The sequence below is a fragment of the Lissotriton vulgaris genome, unplaced genomic scaffold (genome assembly GCF_964263255.1).
Source record: "Lissotriton vulgaris unplaced genomic scaffold, aLisVul1.2 SCAFFOLD_235, whole genome shotgun sequence".
Taxonomy (NCBI): Eukaryota; Metazoa; Chordata; class Amphibia; order Caudata; family Salamandridae; genus Lissotriton; species Lissotriton vulgaris.
The window spans coordinates 71,755-98,403 of NW_028253230.1; positions in this window are offsets into that span (position 1 = coordinate 71,755).

Consider the following 26,649-nt stretch of genomic DNA (forward strand, 5'->3'; position numbering starts at 1 on the left):
CAACTTCTGTGGGGACACAGCCCCATTTTTATACACATAAATCCTTTGTCTGTAGGTGCAGGGTGGGGGGAAACCAGTTGCAGCTGGTTTTGAAGCACCCTTGATAGCTCAACCACCCATTTCATTCACTGGCAGGGCTAGGGTCATCAGTCGCACTACAGGGGGTGGAGCCAGCATTGTGTGGGGAAAGTCCAGCCCCATCAGGGACCAGGTGCAGCCCTCCCCAGCCATCAACATGCTAATCTCACACTCACCACCGGGCAGACCCATCCAGCCTTCCTGGAGCCAGGCTCACCAGCCAGCTCCAGCCAATCACACGGCAGGCATATTTTACATTAATATGCCAAGTCCTAGAAGTGGCATTTCTACACATGACACACTCATGCCACATACATCATTGCGAAGCATTCATTCTCACGAGCTCGCACATACCAAATTCGAGCATGCACTCCCCACGCATCAGGAACTACCAGGGACACAGACATTCCCCATGCATTCCTATGGGAGAGCAGGCCAGCCTAACTACATGCACGCACTTTACTCTGGGACACAGGGAAAAAGTGCGCAGAGACCCAAAAATCATCATCACAGATCACAGATTAAAAGCAAAAAGATTAGGGGTGAACCTGCCAGAAGGGCCAAGTCCAACAATGATATAAAAGAAAAGCATGTGGCACTGAGAAAAGGAGCCAACCCAGTGGGAGTTAGAGGAAAGGCAAGAGGTAAGGATAGAGAGAGAGAGAGAGCGAGAGAGAGAGAGAGAGAGAGAGAGAGAGAGAGAGAGCACTTGCCTGGGAAGCCCAGCAAAGAGGGGAAACAATACCCCTCCCCTAGTGGAAACAGGATCTAGGTCTCGGGCCCAAGGATAAGTCAGGAGGGAAGTCCCTAACCGAGTCGCACACAACAACTGGCTGTTGGTGTAGGAGAGAGGCTGACCCCAAAATAAGTAGCCAGGAAAGCCCCACAGGGACACAATCTGAGACACAAAAGGAGCAGCATGGCACCTATACATATGCACAAGGTGAGCGATAATAAGGATGTCTGCGGCTCTCCTAAAAGCTTTGGTCAGACAGACCAACACCTAGAGTGATAGTATCCCAAGAAGAGGGCAAGGCCTTAGCACAACCTTTTTGTCATCTACAGTTCTGCTGGACCAAAAGTACTACTCATATATGCAGGAGTGCCTGAGATGATGGGAGTGCAACGCTGGAAAAAAATCAACACAGCTGCCCCAAAGCAGGAATTGTCTGCTGTTGCTGAAAGGTGCAGCCGGAATCATCTACATGCTTTGGGCACTGATGGACAAAGAAGGGCTCAGGAATAAACTGTATCGATTGAAGGACATGGCAGAAAAATGGATCTCATGCTTTTAAAATAACACTGCAGGTATCAAATTAGCTCTAGTTGACATCAAATATCTTCTCAGCAGCCTCATTGGGGAGAAAACCAACACATTGTTCTCCCGAGCCTGTAACTCTGCAGTCACGCTTATCAACATTGAGCATATTGGGGCTGCATTTAACTCATTCAAACATGAGATCTGGATGGCTCTAAGGGAGATATCCACTGACTACCCAGATGTAGGAGAACTGATGGCAGAGAGCAAACCATTACTGAATTCCTAGACAGGAAGAGAGAATGATGAGGGCAGGAGACAGGAAAGCCCTGGACAGACATGGGTCCCCAGGTTGCATTCTTTTACATTATTCTCAAGAGAGGACTACCCATTGAGATCCAGACCAGTTTAACTAGTTTATTCGGGCTGAACACTAAAACTTCTTGGGAAATAGATGCCAAAATAGTACACTATTACTGGAAGAGACAGGATAAGGGCAGGGAAAAGCAAGAGCAGGTCCAAAGAGACACCGCCAAACTGGTCCAACATAAGCTGAAAAAGACAAGCATTGAGAAGGCCGCGTTAGCCGCAAATGTCCAGAGGGCACCTGTCTCAAAAAGAGCTCCACTTATGGACCTCAGAGGGTTTTCTGCCAGTCCTAGTGGCCAAGGTCAGGGAGGCTGGGTCTAATCTGGCCTCAAAGAGTGACACTATTGTCACAGAAATGGACCACATGGCTAACTGGTAGCATCTATAAATGTATCACCCTCAGAATGTGATAGTACCGGGACAGCCCCCACAGAGCATCTATCCCCCAAACCAAGCTTAGAACAATGCAAATGCATCACACAATCAGTGTCAAGGAAATCAGGCTTCAGCCACCCCGCTGGGTGATTTTATGAACACAGGGGAATCACTGCAACACACAGGGAGTTCAGTCCAGCAGGGACCGGAAACACAGCTGCAGCAAGCTGGGTTGACTGTCTGGTATAACAGTGCCCTAACAAAATCAAAGGGTACAAGTACACCATATATCCAAGACCATTCCCCAAAACGACTTATCCCCTTCAACCACTACCAGTCACATTCCTTACCTGCTACCACAGCCAGCCTTCAGGAAGGCCATGCTATGTCATCCTGGAGTCCACACTAGAATTCACCATATGGGTACCCACAGGGGACCCAGTGCCCCCAATGCTGCTGATACTCCAAGGAAGGATTGGATGACCATGTCCCGGCAAAGACAGAGTGATGTGGGAGATTGGCATGCTAGCCAGCCAGTGCATAAAAACAGGTACCCAGGAGCGTTCACCCAAGTCCAATATTGGGTGGGCTATGTAAGTCACAACCGCCTCAGGTTTTTCCAACAAATGGAGGCCCTCCTTTATTTCCAAAACAAGGCATTAGATCCAGTATCGGCATTGGGAGCCGGATTCCTTAATGCACAGAGGGCACCAATGGCCACGATGGCAGCAATATCCTCAAAACTCCTACGACAATCCAATCACATGACTCCAGTCCATAGGGAAACTCATTGAAGCCATTAGTGTCACCTACATCAGGACAAGCACACAAAGATCCAATGAGACCCCTGACTCTGGCAAATAAAACACAGCCATCAAACACAGTTCCAGCCACTTCCCTGCAGAATCCAATGGGGGTCCACACATGACTTTCCACCCAACTCCAGCATCCTTTGTTAAAATAAGCAACATCAAAAAACAAAGGTAACCGCCCCCCATGACCACCCAAAACAGCCCAAATATTCATAATCCTTCAAAAGAAGGGAGCAACTCATCAACTCAGCCTATTTATAGAAAAAACCTCATTCTAAGGCACACGTGGAGACCCAAGATATACTCATGTGTCAATGGAGGATATATGTCGTAACAACGCGCGCGTTACAACGACCTACCATTACAACGCGGTTGTAACAACGCAAGTTGTTACAACGACTTGCGTTGGGGGGGCGCAAATTTAAAACATTTAAATTACTATTCCAACACCAGACACCAGTCCCCGTGGATAGCAGGGAAGGTGTTGGGATAGTAAATTAAATGATTTACTATCCTCGAGCGCCTCCCCGCGCAATGCGTTGTAACAACTTTCGTTGTTACAACCGCGTGGTAATAGTAGGTCGTGGTACGCGCGCGTTGTAAACGTTGCGCACCGTCAATGGACATATTAACCTAAAATTCAAGCATAAATTTCCCCTCACAATTGCACATGCAGGTCAGCCTCGATCAAAGCATCATACCTTTAAATAGAGCAGATCACAGGAAAAGGGCTCCGTCCCAAACGTAGCTAGGAGAGGGAGGAGCCCAAAATACAAAAATCTCTAGAACCTCTTCAAACTGTTTAAAACTCATCATCCTCCTAAAACCTTAACAGTTTCTTTTAAGTACCCCATGAAGGAAAATTTGCACACAGCTAAACCATCGAGGTAATCAGGAAAATGTAAACGCAGGTATTTTTTTGACAACTGCCTAACACTGTGTTTTTTCCCAACTAACCTACAGACACAGCTCTTATCCTACAGGTCTGTGATCAAGCTGAAAGTGCACAAACGCTGCCACACCTCACCATTCCTTTGATCAGAGCTCTTAAAAGGACGTTCACACTGCAAATCGCTCCTCACATATCACAGAGAACAACCCTTTTAGCAACATCTTTTGCACTGCACCAAGACAGGAAGTAACTGGTCACCCAGATGACAGACACCTCACCTGAAGACAACCCTACAGCGTGGACTTTACTATGGACAGTAAAGGGATAATATCATAAACTTTATTATGAAATATGACAATATAATAAAAAAGATAAGACAATATAAATGATATGAAAATATAACAAAAAGATAAGAAAATAGGAAGATAAGATAAGAAAAAAAGAAACACAGTAAAACATCTAAAAACCATGTTGAAAGAATAAATCAACTTGGAAAAGAACCCTTTATATCATAATAACCAACATACAAGATTATATGGACTTTTGAGTTGAGCTTGAAAAAAACAGTATCAGAGGAAAAGTCAATGAGGAGAAGCACCACCAGTATCCATGGCTTTGGCTGTGTGAATCAATAGACATATTTAGAGTTCTGCTGAATCCTCAAATGTGGTAGTATTTTTCTGATAGGTCACATTAAAAATGCAGGGATGAAAAATACCATATCTGGTACCTAATGCCCTTAAAGAAGATTAAGGCATCCTTTTTTTTCTAATCACAAAAAACAACCTGGGGGTCTAAAAGGGAGCTATTGGTGATCCCAAAGTACACTAAACTTCTATGGAAGTGAGCAAGTGTCCAAGGTATTAGATCAAGCTTACTACCTTTAATAGAGATAGAAATACAACCTCACAGCCAAAGGACCCACTGCGATTGCTTGAACAGACCCATACAGAGCAAAATAGGATTCCCATCAACAAAGTGTAGATCAAATGTTTATCATTTGGTTATCCTGATCGGGCTGGTGTGTGTGGAGTGAGAATCTCGCGAGATTAAGCGCCGGGACTGAGCGCTAATCTCGCAGTTAACATGGCCAAGGAAGTCATCGGAACTACGTTTACAGGACCGGTGATGTCACTTTGTAGTCCCGGTCTTGCATCTCGCGGGATTACGCAATAAAGCGAACAATGTGTGAAACTGTAACCTTCATACCGGCCACGTTTTAAAGCTGTATACCGGCCTCATTTTATAATTGAAATTGGATTACACGATAGGGACTACAATAATAAGGGCCAACTGGAATTAAGCGGTGCGCTGGGTTTACAGCATCAATACCGGGTGCTGAAGCTCCGCCCACTTCCGGTTGTCTTCAGTATTTGACCAGACAGACATCAGTGTGCCTTGCCTCCCACTGAGCTCAGATGAGCGCGAAGGGGTCGCGACGGATAGGTTAGTTCTCAAAACCAAGGGACTTTAAATCTTTGTTTAATTGCTGGAGAAAAGGTTTTTCTCCTTTTCCATTTCGATGGGCTTGGGAACTTACAATTAATATTGACATTTACATAGCAAGAGGGACACTGGGTACTCAGGTGGTTCTGCAACCTGGTCTGACCCGGTTTTCTTAGACTCTTAACGGTACTCCAAGAGGCTTGGATTAAGTGGGTGTGAGTTACAGATGTAGAGGCGGGGACAGCACTAGTTGGTCTTCCCACACCTCTTCACAGACACCCCTTCCTTACCTTTTGTAGAGCGGGACCTCCTTCTATTCCTGAGCAAGGTTTCCAGGAGAGGTGAGGCACACTCCCTGTACAATGCGGGTGAGTACGAGTGATTTTTTAATGTGGACTCACTAGTATGGGGTTAGCTATGGTTTTACTTCCTCCAATATGACTTCATTGCTTGTGTTGTTTGTTTTATGCAGATGGATGAAACACCAATTTGATACAGAGGAAAACTAATCCTTATTTGTACACTGATATCCTTTTTTGATTTCTGTTGCACTTTTGAAATGCAGTAGCGAGTATTTAGAACTGTGGCCCTGACGAAAGCCTTTGGAATTAGTCCATTCTGGCTGAAACATGTTGGCCTTTTGATATGCAGCTATTTGGTTAAACTGCTCTACTTGTTAATTTTTATAAGGGAGAGAACAATGTTGATTAAAGTTTGTTCTTATTGTTTCTCTATCCTTTTTTAAACACACCACTTTTTCCTTTTGGCACTGCACTTTTTCCCATCCTGATCATAGTTCTATGGTCATCACAGCGATTGAGGGTCTGACCCGGATGAGTTTGGGGCATGGCATGGTCTTAAAGATCAAGAGACACACCAGCGCGATCAGGATAACCAAATGATAAACATTTGATCTACACTTTGTTGATGGGAATCCTATTTTGCTCTGTCGCCTGCTCGTACCTCAGAGGAGAACAGAATCAGAGCACCCCTCCATCTTCTGCCAGCTCTCCTCACAAAAGCGCCTGTTTACACCACTTTGGACAAGCCCGAAAAGTCATTTGAAGGTCCCAGACGCAGCAAAGCTCGATCCCTAGAAGACCAGGGTATTTTTTTGTTCTTTGTTCTACTCCCTTGACTTGCAATATTTGTTATGTGCGACAAATGTATCCACCAATCATTCATCATTCCCTGTCCCTGCCCAAAGCATTTTTGCAACAAATGACCGAAGTGCAGTATGGGTCAATTTGTGACTACAGGATTGGCTGTACAATGTGTGTCTGCTTCAGTTAATGCAGCATTGACAATGTTTCATTGCATTGCAAACTGAACACACAAGGTGTGTTGTATCCCTCTGCTGACTTAGTCACTCTTAGTACTTCACTCCATTATTGTTACTAAGTACTTCTGTCCCAGCCTACCAAATTGGAAAATCCATTGTTGGCATGTGCCTCATGGTATTACCATGTGAAGTGAAGTGATTCTAGAATATATTTAATGGTTTCCCATACCATATTTATCTTACCTTTTGAATTGCACAGTGACTGAATAAGCCAAATATGTTGAATCGATGATCAGTGTAGTAGCCCCTCTCTTCTATATCACAACAGCTCAACCCTACCTGTCTAATACCTCTACCCTACCCCCTGCAGTAGAGTAAATCAAGTTTCCCTTCCTTGCTTATTGCCTGGCAAATGAATTTGTTGGAAATATGTGGAGTGATGCCACAGTGATAAATGTGCCAAATACAAACTATATAGCCCTTTAGTGCAGTCAATCCGATTCATTTTCTCCAATGTCTACTTACAATAAGTAGGATAATATTAATATCCGTATTTGATACGTGCTGTGTGAAACGTAGTATCTTATTTATTATTAATTTGCCTCTTTGGAGTCAGGGCAAAGAAAGACATGCATTTGAAGAACAGCACAGTCATTGGAATTTAAAATAGATAATTGTCAACTACAGCTGTCCCAGCTGTAGACAGTAGCAACCTACCAGGCATGCTGGCTAGCAAAGGCATGGCTTCATTACTTTAGCACAACACACAACTTGTACTCCATATAGTGCATAATGCTGTACTCATTAATGAGGGGTAATTTACTTTTCACCACCAAGTGTCTGTTTATAGTTATGTGAAAAGCCTTCAGGAGAAAAAAACAATCAAATCAATATGTTTTTTTATCGGGTGCTGTTATTCTGTCTTTTAATACTTTTCTGCCACACAGTCAGTGTTTTATTTTAGGAAAGGCATATGTGGTAAAACAGAAAATTGGCCTTGTGACTCTCTTAATCATAATCATATCAAATACAATTGTTTGCACAGAGCATTATTTAGATTTAGTCTTTTCTGCTTTTCTTAATATAACTGCTCCTGCTGGTCCAGACGGACAACCCAACAGGCCGGAGACTGCTGCATTTTTGCAGCGGTAAAGGCTGGAGCGTATTCAGAAAGAGTACTGGTGGCTGATGGCCCTGGAAGAGGAGGAGGAGAAAACAATTGGACCTCAGTCAGGCCCCAGTGCAGCCTGTCCCCCTCAGCCGCCAGTCTCCCGGCCATCCCATCGCCGGTGCTGCTGCCTACCAACTGCTGCCGCCCACGACTACGCCAACAACAGGCCACTGCTGCGCCACATCCTGCAGCGGATGGAAACCATTGAGAGCCGGCTCACCATGATGGAGCAGAGCCTGGACCAGGTTGAGACCAACATCCATAATGCTCTCTTCTAGCTCTTTTAAAAAAAAGATTGTTTTGGTGGGAGACAATTCTTTGTTGGTGCTGGGTGGAGCGGGTGGTAAGAGGGTTTGGTCTAGAAGACTTTTTCCTTGCACACTTTGAGTTTTAGGACATTGAGGCTAGGGTCAGTTTTGTTTGGGGAGAGGGGTGAGAATGTCTTGTGGTAGAGAGGGGTTTTTAAAAAAATAAAAATAAAGGGAAATCTAAGTGTGTGATCCATTGATGGTGCAAATTAAGCCATAGCTCCATAAATCAGAGAGACCAAGGGAAGAGGGTTAAGGGTTTGATGCATGGATGGGAAAGGGGATTTGGGAAAAGGTTTGACAAAGACAAACACTACAGTACCATACTAGAGTATCACTGCTGAGTTGTGTTTGCAATTAAAGGAAAAACAATCCAATGCATATTGTGCGACATATGCAATCATACCCATATAGTTTCAACAGAGAATTATATATATATAAAAGAAATACATTGTGTAATTGAACTCCTCATAGTGAGTGGGCATATATAGGCACCATCATTTATAACGGTCCACTCTACCATCCACATCCTATTTAATGTTTATACGGAGGACTCTCAATGTAAATAAATATAAGGAAAATAATAATTGTGCACAATTATGTGTGTTTTGTCAATACACAATAGTAGAGACATGTGCAGAAAAAACACACTATTACGAGATCGTTTCATGACCTTATGTCAAATAGTGGCCTCAACAAGTAATTATATATGTAAATCATGTTGCACAATTAAATCCTATGGATAGGATTTACATGAAAACAATACTTATAAAGGATTACATTGTAATTACAATTCACGACCACGTGCCCAAAAATATTCCTTGTAATGGAGAAAATTTTCAATGTCATTCTTTTTTTCCCAAAGCCATTGCATGTTACAATGGCATGCATTTATGCAATCAATCCATACATGATTACTCAAACCAGAATAGCCATCCATCTGAAACCTGACCATATATGCAGAATTAATAATTGTAATATCTTTTCAAACAGGTGTGCAGACCCAATAGTGTGTATATGAGAAGGTGAAAAAGATAACATATAATTCATGATATGCTGATTCTGGGAATGGGAAAGATTATCAACTGTGATAATATTTCAGTTTGGGAAGGTGGAGCATATCTAAATATAAAAATAAACCAATTTACCTTGCGCTGGCTGCATTGCCGAGTTTATTTATTTAATTACTTACCTTACTCCTGTCCATCATATGTCAGACTCCACTACCCCCCACTCTGCCCCTCCCCCGCTGCCCTGCAGCACTCCCTCAGCGAGCGGCCACTGTTTTCCAATGGTGGTTTGGAGCTGCCGGGACGGAGTGGCAGACTCAATCCTTACACCGCTGTTCAGACGCTGTACGCACTGACTTGTGATGTCATTGCCAGCGAAGGTGAACAGCACCTGTTAAATCATTTTTCACAGAACTTTAATCCAAGAAAGGACAGAAAGCATGCAGCACATCAAATTGTTGCTCACTCAATTATTGCGCAATAACAACGTGTTTCAGCTTGCTCAGCCTTTGCCAAGCTTACACAACGTGCTCTACTTGCCATAGAAATATGTATTTGAATTCATGAATATAGTGAACATACTGAAATCGTGTCTTTCTTTTGTACAAACATAATAATTCAATATTGAAGTACAATTGTCAACAATGTACTATCTTTCAAAATAGTTGTAGATATATTCATCTCATGTTTTGTATTTAATAAAGTACAATGCTAGGTTCTATGAGGTGCAAGTGCATATCACCTACAGCGTGACAGCCCGTATATCAATGCCGAGCTTATAATTCATGGATACAAGAATATAAACATAGTATCACTGCTGGGCTGTGTTTGCAAATAAAGCCAGCATGCTCTGACGTCCCTTGCAACCTTGCTTTTAACTCCCTATCCCCTGTCTTGGGACCACAGTCTTGTGCAGCCCAGTCTTTGACACATTGTCTCCAACCTTAATTTCACACTCACCAGCAACCCAGCCCTAGTCCTTCAATCCCCAACAGCCCGGTCCTCTCCCCACTGTCTCTTTAAGCCTTGTTCTGGACTCAGCGTCCCCTGAATTAGACCCAAAGGCGCAAGCCCTGCAATCACAGTTCCCTCCATACTGACTTTGTAAAAAATAAATGTAAATGTAGTGCTTATATAGCACACGAATCACCCCCAAAGGGGTCTCAAGGCGCTTGTACGAATACCGCTGTGGAACCCTTCCTGGCCTTTCCCTGTGAGGCGTCCACTCCTGGGTGAAGCCAGGCATCCTAGCGCTGTTGGGGCCGTTGTGGAGGTTAAGCAAGCTATTGCCCAGAGTTGCAGAGTGGGACCCATGATTAGAATAGGCACCGAGGCGAGAATTATCAGGTCCGTGGAAAGTGAGCCCAAGACCAGTCGAGGTGGGAATTGAACCCTGGTCCGGGCCAGACCTCTGCATCAGGGTCTGCCGCTCTAACCTTTGAGCCACACTTCTCCACCCAGCATTCCTGACCTGGCCACACAAGCCTCAGACCCGACTTCACAATGCCTTGCAAAACTTTCATGCAGTGGTGGCTCCTTTGCTAAGGTGGAGGAGCGTCGCTCCACTGCTCGGTAGCAGTAGTTAAAGAAAACTATAAGGATAAGTGGTTTTAGTATCATTTTAGTTTTCCTTTCCTTGCAGGTGGGGCTGGGCTGGACTGCCAGAGCAGGGCAGGGGAGGAGGAGTGGTTTGCCCACTCCAAGATGCGCAATGACGCTTTGAATGGCCCTCTCATGCCGGCCAAGCTGTCATGCGCACTTTGCATGTTCTGATCCTAGGCTGCATTACAACATGGGTCAGAACATGCCTCAGGTTCCCATTCCCAGCCTGAGCCCCGATCCATGGTGCTCAGACCAACAACACTGCTTCCTTGCAGCATTGTGATTGGCTAAGGTAGTCAGGGCCTGGGTGCTTCCTGCACCCAGGAGCGAGAGGCCGTGGTGAGCAGACTCAGAGGCTGCGGCCGGCCAGGTGGTAGGCCAGAAATTAATTTTTTTTTAAATGTTATTTACCCCCTCCCCATCCCTTACTCCACCCTCCACCCCCAGTAAATAGTGGCCACCGATGCAGTCATGACTCACAGTCCCCTAACTGTAGCCCAGCAACGGCCATGCCTTAATAAAGCTTATCCTGACTTTGTCCACAGCCCCCATCCTGCTCCAAAATTCCCTACTCCGGGGTCTACTGTCTCTTGCAATGCATCCCTGTACCCAGCCCAGCCACTCTTGTCCTCACCTCTAGGCCCACAGTTCCCTACAGAGCAGCCTTTGACCCAAACTCCACTATCATGGCCTCTCAGTCCCCTCCAGCCCACATGCTGACCCTACCTCCTCTGTCTTAATCTGACAGTGCCCTGACACTGAGGATGGCACACTCTCTGTTGCAACCCTGCCCACACAGTCCCCAGCAGCCCACCCCTGGACCCACCATTGCATGTGTTGGCCCTACAAATCACAGCCCTGGCCATTTAGTCCCATCCATTTGACACACACATCCTGGACCCTGGCACAGGGCTGCACTCCCAGCCCCATGATAAGGGGAAAATTACCTTTAAATGGAGATCCAGTTCAGAAGGTGATTAGCTTTAATTTGGGCTCTTTCACTAGATAACACTCAGGTCTTCCTTTGCAGCACAACATAGTTCAACCTCCCTCCTAAAAGTACTCAGAGAGGGCCTGTTTCACAAAGATAAACTTACACGTTTCCTCTTTTTTGGTATTCACAAAACTGTGACTTAATAGTAACTTTATTAGTGAGGAGACTCCGCAATCTCTGCACATGAAAAGTTATATCTCGCCTATGATATTATGTGCCGAGTTCTAATTTACAGACATTGAAAAAAGAGCGATGCCTTCTATGGTTAAGTTTGGAATAAGCATGTTGATTTGTCAAGACACTGGTTTTCTGTCTTACTGTGCAATGCACAGAGGCATATGGGAGTTTAATAATAGTGCAGTGAAGGAAAAGCAAATGTTGTCATGTCATAGGCACTTGAACACTAACCAGTAATACATGCAAGAGGGGGAAGGCTGGGAAGAGGCCGAGATCAATCTCCTTAAAAAAATCATTTGTTTTTCTAAGTCTTTTTGAGGTTCTTGAAAAGGATTTGTGAAGGAATCCTTCCACAACCAAATGTCTGTTACTTTTTTGGTGTTTTTGTTTACTTTCCTCTGAAATGAAGTAGAAAGGTGATTTTTATTTTACAGCTATGCTTTGTGATACAAGCAAAGAGTGCACAGATTCATGAGGAATGACCCGCAGACCTTCCCAGCTGCACATTTGTTTAAACCTAAGTTTAGTTCTACAAATAGAAGAACAACTTGTGTGTTTGGAGCCTCTTTGAAAATAAGAAAGTGTGAATTTCATTTTGCAAATATACGTCTTTTTTTATGAAAGATGGGTGTGTTAGGCAATATAATAGGCCTCGTGTCTGACCCTCTCACCCCACTGTGAAACAGTTTAAATTTATCCAGGGATTTTGAACGAGTAATGTTGAAGTTGTCAAGCAGATTGGAGATTCAAGCATTGCGGGGCTACAGTAAAAGAGCTAGGCCCACATGCATCAAGCATTTTTGGAGTCGCAAACGGTGCGATTCCTTAAAATCGGCCGTTTGCGATTCCAAAAATGCTTTTTGAGATGCATCATGCTTTTTTAGAAATCGCAACTTTTTTGCGATTTCTAAAATTGCGATAGCATTTCAGAAATCGCAATTTTGCGATTTCTAAAATGCTATGCATCATTTGATTTCAAATTGCGAAATTTGAAATTGCAAGTGCAAATTACCACGAAGTTGAACCTCGTGGTAATTTGCGAAATTGTTTAAAAAAGCACAAACATGCATTTTTTAAACTGTAAAGTTACAGACACACATGTCCTTAGGACATGTGTGTATGTAACTTATACTCAAAAGTACATTTCATGGGTGAAGGGGGGGGTCATTTGGACCCCCCTCTCCACCCTTGAAATGCATTGCTGAATTGCGATTTCAAATTGCGAATTTGCAATTCCCATTCATTCCTATGGGCATTTTAGCCCATAGGAATGAATGGGAATTGCGAATTCGCACTTTGCTAATCGCATAATATTTGAGAATCGGTAAAAATTGCGATTTTTACCGATTCTCAAATAATTTGCGAAAATGTACATGCATCCCATTTTGCATTTCCTAATTTGCGATTCCCTAAAAATTGCGAATTAGGAAGTGCAAAATGAAACAATGATGCATGTGGGCCTAAGTGCTCTGGGAGTGGACAGAGATATCCACTCGGGGACTGCATTTTCTGAGACAATATTTGAGGAAGATTCCTATGGAACTCCAGTATAGAATGATGTCTTCCCAAGAACGCTAATTCACCAAAATCCCAGTGGTAGGAGAAGTGACATCCCTTGCCCTTTGACCCTCAATTATATTAGCGTCGGTGACATCATAAGAACCTTTTATCATTGTCATGCTAGGAAGTCACATGACATTTTACTCTGATGACATAATAAAAGTGACTTCACTGCAGTTACAACCCAAACAATGGGGCAAAGATGATAAAAAGAAACAACAGTTACAAAAGCAAGTACATCTCAATTTCAACAAGAGGCATCGTCTAACCTCCACAGCTACAACAGGAGGTCAGATTCAAAGTTAAACACTTTTTGTAACACAGACCGCATGATTAGCACTTTTCTTGGACTTAGTGGATTTACATAAGCAATATTTGAAATCAATGTAAGTTTAAACATGGCTGCAAATGATCCACTAAACTCTTGAAAAATCCCCAGGTAACATGGCCACTTGGGAATGAAACACATCAAACATGAATATTAACTCTCCAAAAGGTAAATGCAGTTAGCATATTAGTTGGGAACCATTGAGTATGTATCAGTGAACAGGCATCTATTTAGTGACGCTCTCACAAGGGGCTTGGCCAGTCTCTGAATGCAGGGAAGTCGTGGCAAAAGAGTCCAGTTTCAAACCGAGGAATGATTTACCAACAGATATGCAGAAACAAGGCCTGCATACCCACACATATGCATCGTCCAAAGCTAGACTATTTTATTGTATTACATTTTTGAAATATTCACCCATCTATCTTCTAAAACATTCTGTTCAACCTGACTCTTGTGTTATATAGAAGGGGATGCAGATGCGTGGAGATCCCTTTGTTTAATGGCTAAGCTTAAGTGTACATTCCACTCTTGTCCAATGTCAAGAGTGCAACCCCTTATTTCATTGGTGGCGTGCCACGTTCAAATGAGGGAAAACCTTTGCCCTTCAGCTTGCAAGAAATTGTGCCAAGTAGGAAGTGCCCTCCAGAGGGGATATGGAAGGTCACGAGGAGTCCCGGGTGCACCAGCTAAGGGTAGGCCAGGCCAGAATCAATGGAGAACAGCCTTTACAACGCGGGTATTATGACGCGCTACCATTACAACGCTGCTATTACAACGTAAGTCATTACAACGACTTGCGCTGGAGGGCCCTGTTGGATAGGGAATAGTTTCATTTTCTATTCCAACACCTTCCCTACTGTAAAGTGGACTGGAGTTGGAATAGAAAAGTAAACTATTCCACTAACCAGCGCTTACAGCGCAAGTCGTTGTAACGACTTGCGTTGTAAAAACAGCGTTGGAATGGCACGCATAGTAAAAGCCCGCATTGTAATGCCATACAACCGAATCAATGAAACATGGAGCAGCAGTTTGAAACCACTGTTCTACCTTTTACTGCTGCACTATCTCCAGTGGAGATGCAGGCTCTCTGTCCACACCCATGCCTGATTCGTACTAACCCTGGGCGAAGAACTACGCTCCGTTCGCGGAGTTTGCGGAGTTTCGGCAACTCCGCATTCCGCGGAGAACGTGTAGCTGTCGATTACTCCGCGATCCGGTGCGTAGCGTAGTTCTCGCGCGCTGAATAACATTATCGCGTGCGCGGCAATGGCTTACCTTGGTTCTGCGTTTGCTTTTTCCCGGTCGCGTGTGCCACCATGTTTGTAAACCCTCCCGCACAATTCCCTGCGACTATGCGAACGCGATAACGTCATTTGGATGTGCGATAGCGTCATAAGGACGCGCGAGGATGCTTGTTGGTAAGATCGAGTTACCGAACACGCAGAAACTGCAATCTTGCACAGAATAACTCGCGAGCATGTTAAAAGTAAAACCATAATAATAAATTACCATTTTGGTTAGCAAAAAAGTGAGAAACCCCTTAAAGTTGTACCTTTGGCTGCATTTTTGGGGGGGAAGGAGTCCTCTTTTTGTTTCTACTCTTTTTTTGAAGAGTAAGGAGGAAGGGCCCTTGAGTTTACAACTTCCTGTTCCTGTCCACCAGGCTCCTCCCAGTGCTTTGTCCATGAGGTGCTCACTTTCATTTGGATTTTGAGCTGGAAGGATCACTTTCTGTGTGTGTTGGCTGCATTACTGCTTTTTCTTGGATTTTATTGAGGACTTTTGGATTTGGAATTCTCTTTTTCAAGTAAGTTTGAGTAATGTATGAGTGAGTATGATGTTGTAGACTTGTGTTTGTTTGATTTGAGATTTTTTTTAACTACAGTATTCAATCCTGGATTTAAATTATTGATGGGGGCCTGTACTTTTATGAGGTCCCAACTTGTATTTCTTTTAAATTTCATCCAGGCTACATAGAGAGGTACCCATGGGTCCAATCATGTTTCTGTGGTCTGTGTTTAAATTTTTATTCAAGTTTGTAAACAAAAATCATGGATGGCATTGGATTATGGTCATTATGCAATAGCAATGTCTGCTGTGGAATTTCTGTTTGTGTAATTTAAATGTTTTTATTTTTTTTAAGCCAATAGCTGACCCTAGTACTCCATGTAGTTAGTGTGTAGGCATGCTTGAGTTCATTGTATTCACTTTCTGTGGTTGGCCTGGCCATGTGTTGGCGGCCATTTTATGTTTCCAGCCACTTTTCTCTTGCCATAGGCCTCCAACCTTGTGGCCTACTCTGCCAGTAGGCCAGAGGTACTACTCATAGGGTCATGAAAGTTAATCAACTGTTTTTGTGGTGTACCCTTAATTAGAAAATCATGGATGGCTTGGATTGATTTAGAAAATCTTATTTTTATGTGTGGGGTTTTGGGTGTGTTTAACTAATCTGTCAATTTCTGCCATTAGGCAACCCTAGGAATACAGCTTGGGTAGTTTTGGTAACTTTGCACAGTGTGAGAACGTGACCTTACATTTTTTGTCTTGTTCATGCGCTCAATGTTCGTGCTCGGGAACTCGATAACGACGTTTGTACGAATTCGCGCTGCCGAACACGCCGATTTTGCAATCTCGCGAACAATATGTCCCGAGTTGCATAAAAGTTTCTCGAAAATTTTGAATGTGTTTCTTGTGCTACAAAAAGTCCTCATTTATGTGTCATTTGGTTGTACTTTTCTCTTATTGGAGCATGAACCACTTCCAGTTTCTGTCCTCTATGTAATGATTTCTTGTTTATGGGTGGGGTGACCAATTTGGGCGGTGGTGTGTCCATTTTGTGAAGCTAAGCATTGTCCCTTTGCCATAGGCATTTATTGTCTGTCTTCGCTTTCTTTTCATGTTGTTGTGGGTGGCCAGGCCATGTGGTGTGTCCTTCCTTTGTGCTTTTGCCAAAGGCATCCAAGGTTTTTGACTATTCTGGCAGTACGGCAGAGGTACTACTACTCATAGCCATAGGTGCATTAAAGTTAATCAACTCTTTTTGTGGTGTATCTTTAATGACATCGTGTATGGCTTTGGATTGCTTCACATTTTTTTTTATGTTGGTACTTTCAGCTTTTGGGTGTGTGTAACTAATATGGCACTCCCTGCCAGTAGGTAACCTTAGGAATACAGCTCGCGTACTTTTGGTAACGTCGCACAGTGTGGACACGCGACATTAATTTTTTTGTTTTGTTCGCGCGCTCAATGTACTTGCTCGGGAACGCGATAACGACGTGTCATTCAATTCGCGCTGCCAAACACGCCGATTTTGCAATCCCGCGAACAATATGTCCCGAGTTGCATAAAAGTTTCTCGAAAATGTTGAATGTGTTTCTTGTGCTACAAAAAGTCCTCATTTATGTGTCATTTGGTTGTAGTTTTCTCTTATTGGAGCATGGACCACTTCCAGTTTCTGTCCTCTATGTAATGATTTCTTGTTTATGGGTGGGGTGACCAATTTGGGCGGTGGTGTGTCCATTTTGTGAAGCTAAGCATTGTCCCTTTGCTATAGGCATTTATTGTCTGGCTTCTCTTTCTTTTCATGTTGTTGTGGGTGGCCAGGCCATGTGGTGGTGGCCATTTTGTGTGTACTTCCTTTGTGATGATTTTGCCATGTTGTTATTGGTGGCCAGGCCATGTGGTGGAGGCCATTTTGTGTATATATCCTTTGTGATTTTTCCATGTTGTTGTTGGTGGCCAGGCCCTATGGTGGCGGCCATTTTGTGTGTCCTTCCTTTGTGCTTTTGCCATAGGCATCCAAGGTTTTTGACTATTCAGGCAGTAGGGCAGAGGTACTACTACTCATAGCCATAGGTGCATTAAAGTTAATCAACTCTTTTTGTGGTGTATCTTTAATTACATCGTGTATGGCTTTGGATTGCTTCACATTTTTTTTTATGTTAGTACTTTCAGCTTTTGGGTGTGTGTAACTAATATGGCACTCCCTGCCAGTAGGTAACTTTAGGAATACAGCTCGCGTACTTTTGGTAACGTCGCACAGTGTGGACACGCGACATTAAATTTTTTGTCTTGTTCGTGCGCTCAATGTACTTGCTCGGGAACGCGATAACGATGTTTCATTCAATTCGCGCTGCCGAACACGCCGATTTTGCAATCTCGCGAACAATATGTCCCGAGTTGCATAAAAGTTTCTCGAAAATGTTGAATGTGTTTCTTGTGCTACAAAAAGTCCTCATTTATGTGTCATTTGGTTGTAGTTTTCTCTTATTGGAGCATGGACCACTTCCAGTTTCTGTCCTCTATGTAATGATTTCTTGTTTATGGGTGGGGTGAGCAATTTGGGCGGTGGTGTGTCCTTTTTGTGAAGCCAGGCATTGTCCCTTTGCCATAGGCATTTATTGTCTGTCTTCTCTTTCTTTTCATGTTGTTGTGGGTGGCCAGGCCATGTGGTGGTGGCCATTTTGTGTGTACTTCCTTTGTGATGATTTTGCCATGTTGTTGTTGGTGGCCAGGCCATGTGGTGACGGCCATTTTGTGTATGCTTCCTTTGTGACTGATTTTGCCATGTTGTTGTTGGTGGCCAGGCCATGTGGTGGAGGCCATTTTGTGTATACATCCTTTGTGATTTTTTCCATGTTGTTGTTGGTGGCCAGGCCCTATGGTGGCGGCCATTTTGTGTGTCCTCCCTTTGTGCTTTTGCTATAGGCATCCAAGTTTTTTGACTATTCTGGCAGTAGGGCAGAGGTACTACTACTCATAGCCATAGGTGCATTAAAGTTAATCAACTCTTTTTGTGGTGTATCTTTAATTACATTGTGTATGGCTTTGGATTGCTTCACATTTTTTTTTATGTTGGTACTTTCAGCTTTTGGGTGTGTGTGTAACTAATATGGCACTCCCTGCCAGTAGGTAACCTTAGGAATACAGCTCGCGTACTTTTGGTAACGTCGCACAGTGTGGACACGCGACATTAAATTTTTTGTCTTGTTCGCGCACTCAATGTACTTGCTCGGGAACGCGAAAACAATGTTTCCTTCAATTCGCGCTGCCGAACACACCGATTTTGCAATCTCGCGAACAATATGTCCCGAGTTGCATAAAAGTTTCTCGAAAATGTTGAATGTGTTTCTTGTGCACCCAAAAAAACTGGAGTTGTCATTTGGTTGTAGTTTTAGGAGCATGGAACAATTCCTGTGTCTGTCTTCTTGTTTCTGGGTGGGCTGGCCACGTGTGCAGTGGTGCAGCTACTTTGTGAAGCAAAGCAAAGCATTGTCCCTTTCCCATAGGCATTTATTGTCTGTCTTCTCTTTTCTCTTTCTTTTCATGTTGCTGTGGGTGGCCAGGCCATATGGTGGAGGCCATTTTGTAGGTACTTCCTTTGTGCATTTATCATTGGCATCCCTGCTTTTGGTCTGATCTGACAGTAGGCCAGAGTCCCAGAGGTAGTAGTTAGCGGGGGTGCTTTATGTAGCTGTTTCTATTTGGTCTTTTCAATTAACATCATTAGGGCATGTGTGTATGGCATTGCATTCCCAAATGTGTTGTCTGGGCAGGGGTGTAGGTAACTTTTTTGTGTGTGTAATAATTTTATGCCTTGTATGTGTTTTTGCGGTGTAGGTTTCCAACCTCTTAGCCATGGGGTATTTTATTCCTTGCATTAACCTGTCATGTGTAGCAGGCATCCTCCTTTTTCTGTACATATCGGTATATATAGGCCTGCTTGACTTTATTTGTTCTTTCTGGACTTCATGTGGCTGGGAGCTGTGGTGCTGGTAGTATTAGTCTTCTGTTTTGTGTTTTATACATTGGCCTGTGTGTCTTTCAATTGTTCATGTTGGCTTACTGCTTGTTTGACTGATGTTGTTCTGCCTTCTTTGCTTGTAGGTGCACAAAAAAAGACTGAGGAGGTGCTGGTTGTTTTCATCCATCGCCCGTTCTACTGCCAGGCGGACGTCCTTCAGTTGTACGCCACGTGTGGTGTGTGACTCATCTGACCAGACATCTCTGAAATTTGTGCTACTGAGTGCTGCTGTGTGCTGACATCAGAAGAAGATGGGCCCTAAGAAAGCAGGTACCAGGTCCTCCACCACCAAGAAAGTTGCTGAGAAGAAGGTACAGAAGAAGGAAGTGTCACTTAAGACTGGTATGGACCCCCAAACCTTTTTTGGGCCCCCAAAAGGTACGCCTGCAGCAGCGGTGTCCGGGGAGCAAGCAGGGGCCAGCACATCGCATTAGCGGGGGCAAGCCACCAACCCAGGGCCAAGCACATGAGGGTCGAAGAGGTAGCCAGCCTAGTGTTACAAAGCAGTGATACTGAGCCTGAACTAAACTTATCGCTGTCTCAAAGTAGTACACAATCCACGCAAGATGAAAGTGCTCAACAACCACCGCCAGCAGTAGATGTTCAACAACCACAACCACTTCCCGCAATAGTTGTTGAACAACCACAACCACCACCCGCAATTGTTGTTCAACAACAACAACAACAACCAAATCCCACAATAGTAGTTGTTGAAGAACCACAGCCCGCAATAGTACTTCCTCAAGAACAACAACCACCATCTCAGCACGCAACAGTAGTAGTTGTTCCTCCCGAAGTCGGGGCAGTTCAGGAAGTAGAGCCTCATTCCGAGCAAGAAGAAGAGGAAGCCACTTCTAGAGGTGATCTATTTTCTTTCAATTCACCAAGGGAAAGGAGGGTTAGTGGCAGTGCATCGAGTTCTTCGCCAAGCATCCCTTCAGATGACCTTGATAAGGATTGGCATCCACGACTATCTGAGCATTCAAAGGAGAGACATCCCAAGACCAGGCTAGGAAAAAGGAAGGATCCACCAAGGCTTGAACTTATGGAGGTCGATATAGGTGAGCAGGATACTGCTGGTGATAAAAACGGGTCTGACACTGTCATCATCACGAGTGTTATTCCTGGTGCAGAGGATGTAGAGACCAACATTTTCACCCTATCCAGAAGGGCTGCGATTAGTGATGAGCAGGTAGCACGTATAACTCCTACACACTCAGCACCCAAAGTAACACCAGCTCCCATTTTTTATCAGCGAAGGCCCGGCAGCGTCCGACATCCAGCACAAGCGCCACCTCAACAGAAGGAGGTAGTGGCAGTATTAGTACTGAGCTGTCACATAGGGAAATTCAACAAAAATCCTCCAGTTCATCCGGCATTGGAAGTGGGTCCTCTTCCTATGGCAGGAGACAAAAGTTTACCTCCCCAGTGTGGACTTCTTTACGGTTCACCCACATCAGGAGAACATTGCTATATGCACCATTTGTCATGTCAATGTTAGTCGAGGTAAGATTGGTACAAACTATGGTACTGGAGGCCAAACAACCCATTTGAAAAAAACACACTTAATCACGTGGGAGAACCACCTTGCAAGCTTAAAAAATGTAAGCACTGGTGTTGGTGGGGATACAGTACTACAAGGTCCACTCATGGTTGACCAGGAGGAAGAAGAGGGAGACGATGACCTTCTATCTGGGAGTGGTATACAAATGAGCCCTGTCGCCAGCACTGGAGTGGTACAGTCCACATCCTCCGCATCAGCAACTTCTCAGTGGCACCAGAGTCAGCCGGAGACACCAAGGAGTGCAAAGTCTGAGATGCAAGGTGGTCCGTCTAGCATAACTGAAAGAAATACCAAGCAGCGTACCATTACTAGCATGTTTAGGCAGGAGGGAAAGTACGAGCGGAACCACCCAATAGCACGTTTGTACAATGCGAAACTTGCAAAAATGTTGGCACTCGACCTTCTCCCATTTTCATTTGTTGAGGCAGTGGGATTTCGGGAATTAGTGGCAACACTCTGCCCAAAATGGAACGTTCCCAGTTGCTACTATTTTGCAAGAGTTGCTATTCCAGCACTACACCACGACGTGCTGGAATTGATTGGGAAAGCCTTACAACAGAGTGTTGTCCATTGTATCCACCTGACAACAGACATGTGGAGCAGTTGCGAAGCCACAGATTACATGTGCATCACCACACACTGGATCTCTTTTGCAGGTGTTAAAGACAAGTTAACTTCAGGCCTTGACGTTGCTGGGATTTTTAATGATACTCGCAGACATGCAACTGTAGCCATGTTTGGTATGGAGAAAACTCATACTGCTGAAAACATTTTGTCTGAGTTTAACAGCAAGGTCTTTGAATGGCTGCAACCAAGAGGCCTTAAGATTGGTTTTGTTGCCACCGACAATGGCAGTAATGTAGTGAAGGCAATGAGAGAAGGACATTATTTCAGGGTACCCTGTTTGGCACACTGCATTAACTTAGTCGTGCAAGACTTTCTGAAAACTGAAGCTAAAGTCAGCAACATACTGACCATCTGCAGAAGAATATGCACGCATTTTAACCATTCTTTTAAAGCACGGAAGCTGCTACGGGTCATTCAGCGTGAGCATAAATTGCCAGTCAAAGCACTGATCCAGGAGGTCCAAACACGTTGGAACTCTACTTATTTCATGCTTGAGCGTCTCTTTGAGCAGTACATAACACTGAATGCTTATGTCATGTCAAGAAGATTAGGGGATCCTACTGTTAATCTTAAAACCCTGACCGTTGAGATGTGGCAGTGGGACATCATTAAATGCTTGACAGAGATGCTACTACCTTTTGAGGTCTTCACACGTGCAGTTAGCAGGGAGGACTGTACTACGGGCCAAGCCATCCCATTGTTGTACATGCTTGAGCAACAGCTGAAGGAGGTCTGTGAAACATACGAAGGTGACGAAGAAAAAGTTGATGCATATACCTTGGCCAAGGCCTTAGCCAACCGCTTATCTCTAAATGCAAGGCTTCAAATGATTTTGTCAGATCAACATTACATAACTGCAACAATGTTGGATCCACGGTACAAATTATTTGTCAGCAGTAGCGCAGTAATTCCTTTTTCAGATGGGGATGTTGCCAATTACAAAACTTCCATAGCTGTGGAAGCTAAAAATTTAGAAACTGAACGGCTGTTACTTAAAGGCCTGCCAGTGCCAGCCCAGGACAGTCAAAGTACTCCAGGCCATCCTCCTGAGGCAAGTTCTTCAGAGCATGAGAGCAGTGCGTCTGCTTCCCAGCAGGCACCAACGGTACTAAAAGCAGCACCTACACTATCTGATTCAGCAGACACAACCAAAAGCATAACTGCTTTTTTTCTACAGAAAGGGATGGGTAAGTCCGTTGCTGTTGCAAAGGGGAAAGAGGATCAGCAAAGTCGAGCACCAATGAACACTGAGCGGATGGTTCAGGCCTATCTGGATGACACAACAGAGGTGTTCATGGAGCAAAGCCCATTGGTCTATTGGTATGAAAGAAGGAGACAGTGGCCAGTGCTGAGCAGGCTGGCGATAAAGTATCTGGCTTGTCATGTAGCCAGTGTCCCTTCTGAGCGGGTTTTCAGTGCTGCTGGTGCCATTGTGACATCGAAAAGGACCAGTCTCTCCCCCAAAAGCGTGGAGAGGGTGACAATGATAAAAATGAATCAACACTTCATACCACCAGACTATAAAGTACGTGAATCAGAGCAGGATGAAGAAAGCGAGTCCGAAGACATCATCACTACTGTGTTACATGACCTACTTCTGTCCGAACCCCCAGAGTTTGAGGACGAGCTCCTCTTCCCTGACAACTAGGCTTTTAAATTGTTACTTTCTCCCTTGCTTTATTTGTGTTATTTATTTTCTTATTAACAATGGCTTTCTGGTGCAAAACTGCTAATAAAAACCACAACCAAATCCATCCCCACCACTGATTCTTTTTATGTACCTACTGGAGTTGCACGCCTGTGCATTTATTTTCACTGTATTTTTTTATTTACCTCCTGGAGTTGCACACCTGTGCATTTATGTTCCATGTTGACTGCACTCCTCAGAGTCTTGCTCCATCTTCTTGACTCCCACTCAAGTCAATACAATTCCATCTTGCCAGCCATACATTGGATGTTGTAGATGGAGTATAGTACAATAATGTAGCCTCTAACAGTCCCTCCATAACAAGTGAACCGTACATGACTACAGTCATCCTCTATTTCATTTGAAATCTGCAACTCATCACTGTCTTACTCTTAAGGCTACCACCTCTGTCTGCAGGCATTCATAGACGACTCTTCAGTGTCAAAACTTGAGCAGGCATCCACAACTGAAGTCAACTTGTTGTGACTCGTCATTACTTTTAAAAGGCTTGGCAGCATCTGTGATCAATCATCTGACAGTGAAAGAGAAGAGCAAGACAGGTATATTAAATGAATGATGCCATGCATTGCATTTGGTGTTTTGCTGACTCTGAGCAAATGTGCATGGAGTTGAAGTATACTAGTAACTTCATGCTCACGTGATAGCCAATTTTCCCATGTTATTTAATAATATACATTATTTACGCACTTGTGTTCCTACTACTATAGGTGCAGTCAGTACTTAATTTATCGTAGTCACTCACTACAGACTGAGTTGCTGTTGCTGTTGGACTAGACGTGCCACACCTGATAATGATGGTGACCACCATATCTTTGCACGCTGTCAGGCAGTTGGAACTGAGCTGATTGATGTACAATGTTTCTTGGAGTGGAATACAAGGTAATAAATACAAATAAGAGGCACAGCACAGTAGACCCAGGCTACTACATGTGTGTGCACTGTGCAGTGGTAGAGTACAATAGTGGTATGATTGATGACTGAGAATGACGCATTGATTTTGTTGATTAATTTTGTAAATGCTAGGTTGCTTTTTTATGCCCCTTTCTGTGGCTTAGTGAAATTTTTAGGGAAATGCAGTTTGTGTTACGGCCGGGCGACCCTGTGTCGTGGGCCTGTTCTGTGCTGGCTCCTATTTTTTCTTGTACTTCTAGATTAATAATGATGTGCAACTAGTAGACTTATACATATTATATCGAAGCCGCCTCAGTCTGAAAGTCCTCTCTTATGACTACTCCTCTTGTATTATTTTTTTGATCTTCACTGTATTACAATTTGTTTAGGTCATTCACATTCTTTTGTATTTGCCTTTTCTTTTTCAGGCTGGACGTTTTTCACCCACTGCTATTATACTATGAGCATCAACTCACCCTTACCACTAATCCTCATCATCAAGCAATTGGATGGCGGGAAACCAAGAATGATATTCAGCGTGTCCTTTTCCTACGTTTATTCCTTACATTCATTGGCTAGTGGATCAACATCATAAATCATCGTCTTCATTGTTTTGCTTTTGTTGTCTCCATGCGTACTGTTTTTCTTTCTCAAACCTTTCCCAAAACCCCCGTACCCATCCATTCAACAAACCCTAACCCTCTTCCCCCGGGCTGCGTGGTTTCATTGAGGTGTGATGTTTGTTACATTAAATATACACCAACAATTTGATCACGCGCTTGCTGGGGCAGATGTGGTGAAAGCAACAATAGTGAAATTTCAACAAGGCATGGCCAGGATCTTCTTCGGCTTCCCAACTCAAGCTCTGTGTATAATGCCAAATAATTTACCATTACCATCAAACAACGAATACATCTAATGAATTGGCATCATTGTTTGGGTTTAAGTTTACAGCATTATGATTTAGAAAAGTTTGACGTTGCCGTGAGTACTACAACTACAGTTGAACTTCTTATCTTCTCTTGCACTTAGTTTCCAGTCCCCAAGACCATTGTTTTGTTTCAGTTTAGCAGTTGCAATATTGTTTTTGGGTCAGTCGTGTAATGTACTGTACTTAATACTTATACTACCCCCACATTGTCTGTCACGCAAATGACTGCCTCTTTCTTTTTGTCTCAAAATGCTACTGGCAGGGTCTGTCTACTACTAGTACTATCACAGAAGTTCAGAACCACAGATTCTTCTCCATTGTCTTGGGAAACAAATGCAGCCCTTGCAGTGCCACACTTCATCATCAATCATCATCAGCAATCACAGGTAAGATAAGTTTGCTATGAGGTATAACGCAAGACAGACTGGTAGTTCTTCTAATACTACAAATATAACTTGGTGAGGGTTTATCGCATCTATCTGTCTGCATGTTAAAGATGTGGCCAATATATTTTTTTATGCGAAAGCACTGTCCGCTGACCTGCATGGCCAATTAAACCTTGCGATGTTGCACAACGTACATTATTTGGTGGAACCCCTCCACCCCCCCAACAAACACAAATGAACTTCAAATGTTTTCTTTTGAACATAACTTTGTGTCTCATTTATTTTAACATAATATAAATAAAGATGATACAAAAATAAAATATATATTAAATCTTACCCCACAGCTGTCCCTACCCTCCCCTAACCCCAACTAAATTTCCACGTTCAATGTAATGTAAACCCTAACACCCAATTCCCACCCACCAACAAAGGGATTGAAAAAGGGGCAAACAAACAGGGTCCATCTCAAAGCCGGCGGGCTTTCAAGTGTTTGTCCACAATGAGCTTCACCCACTCCTCTATTTCATCCTCAAGCCTCGCTACCCGGAGGAGAATCTTTGTTTGGAATTGACGGCACCTACATTGGCATGCATGTTGTGGGGGGTGGCCGATGCTGAAAAAATCTGGCGGCTGCCTGACCACGGCGACGTACTCCTGCAGGCTTGGGGGCCGGGGCATTGGAAGAGGCAGCAGCTGCTGCCGCCGCCTCCTCCTCCTCCTCGGCCTGAGACACCAGCCGGCACTAGGCCTCAACGATGGCCTGCAGTTCCGCTGCCGGGCCCGGACTGCCAACTCCTTTCTTGTTGGTTTTGAAGGAGTAACTATAAAGAAAGAGACAGAATTGTTGTAATCCAAAATCCCAGCAAATCAAGAACACAAAATTTATTCAACACATAGTGGCACAGTACAGTAGCACTAGCAAGCAAGCTGAGTACAAAAAATGGTGTTGTATCTATCTTGAACATTCTACGGCCTATATAATTAATTTGTTGGACTTTTTGGCACAGCATTATGCCTGCCCTAATAGCATGGGTGTACTTCAATGGTCACACACATACGAACACCTGTCTTTTTCAT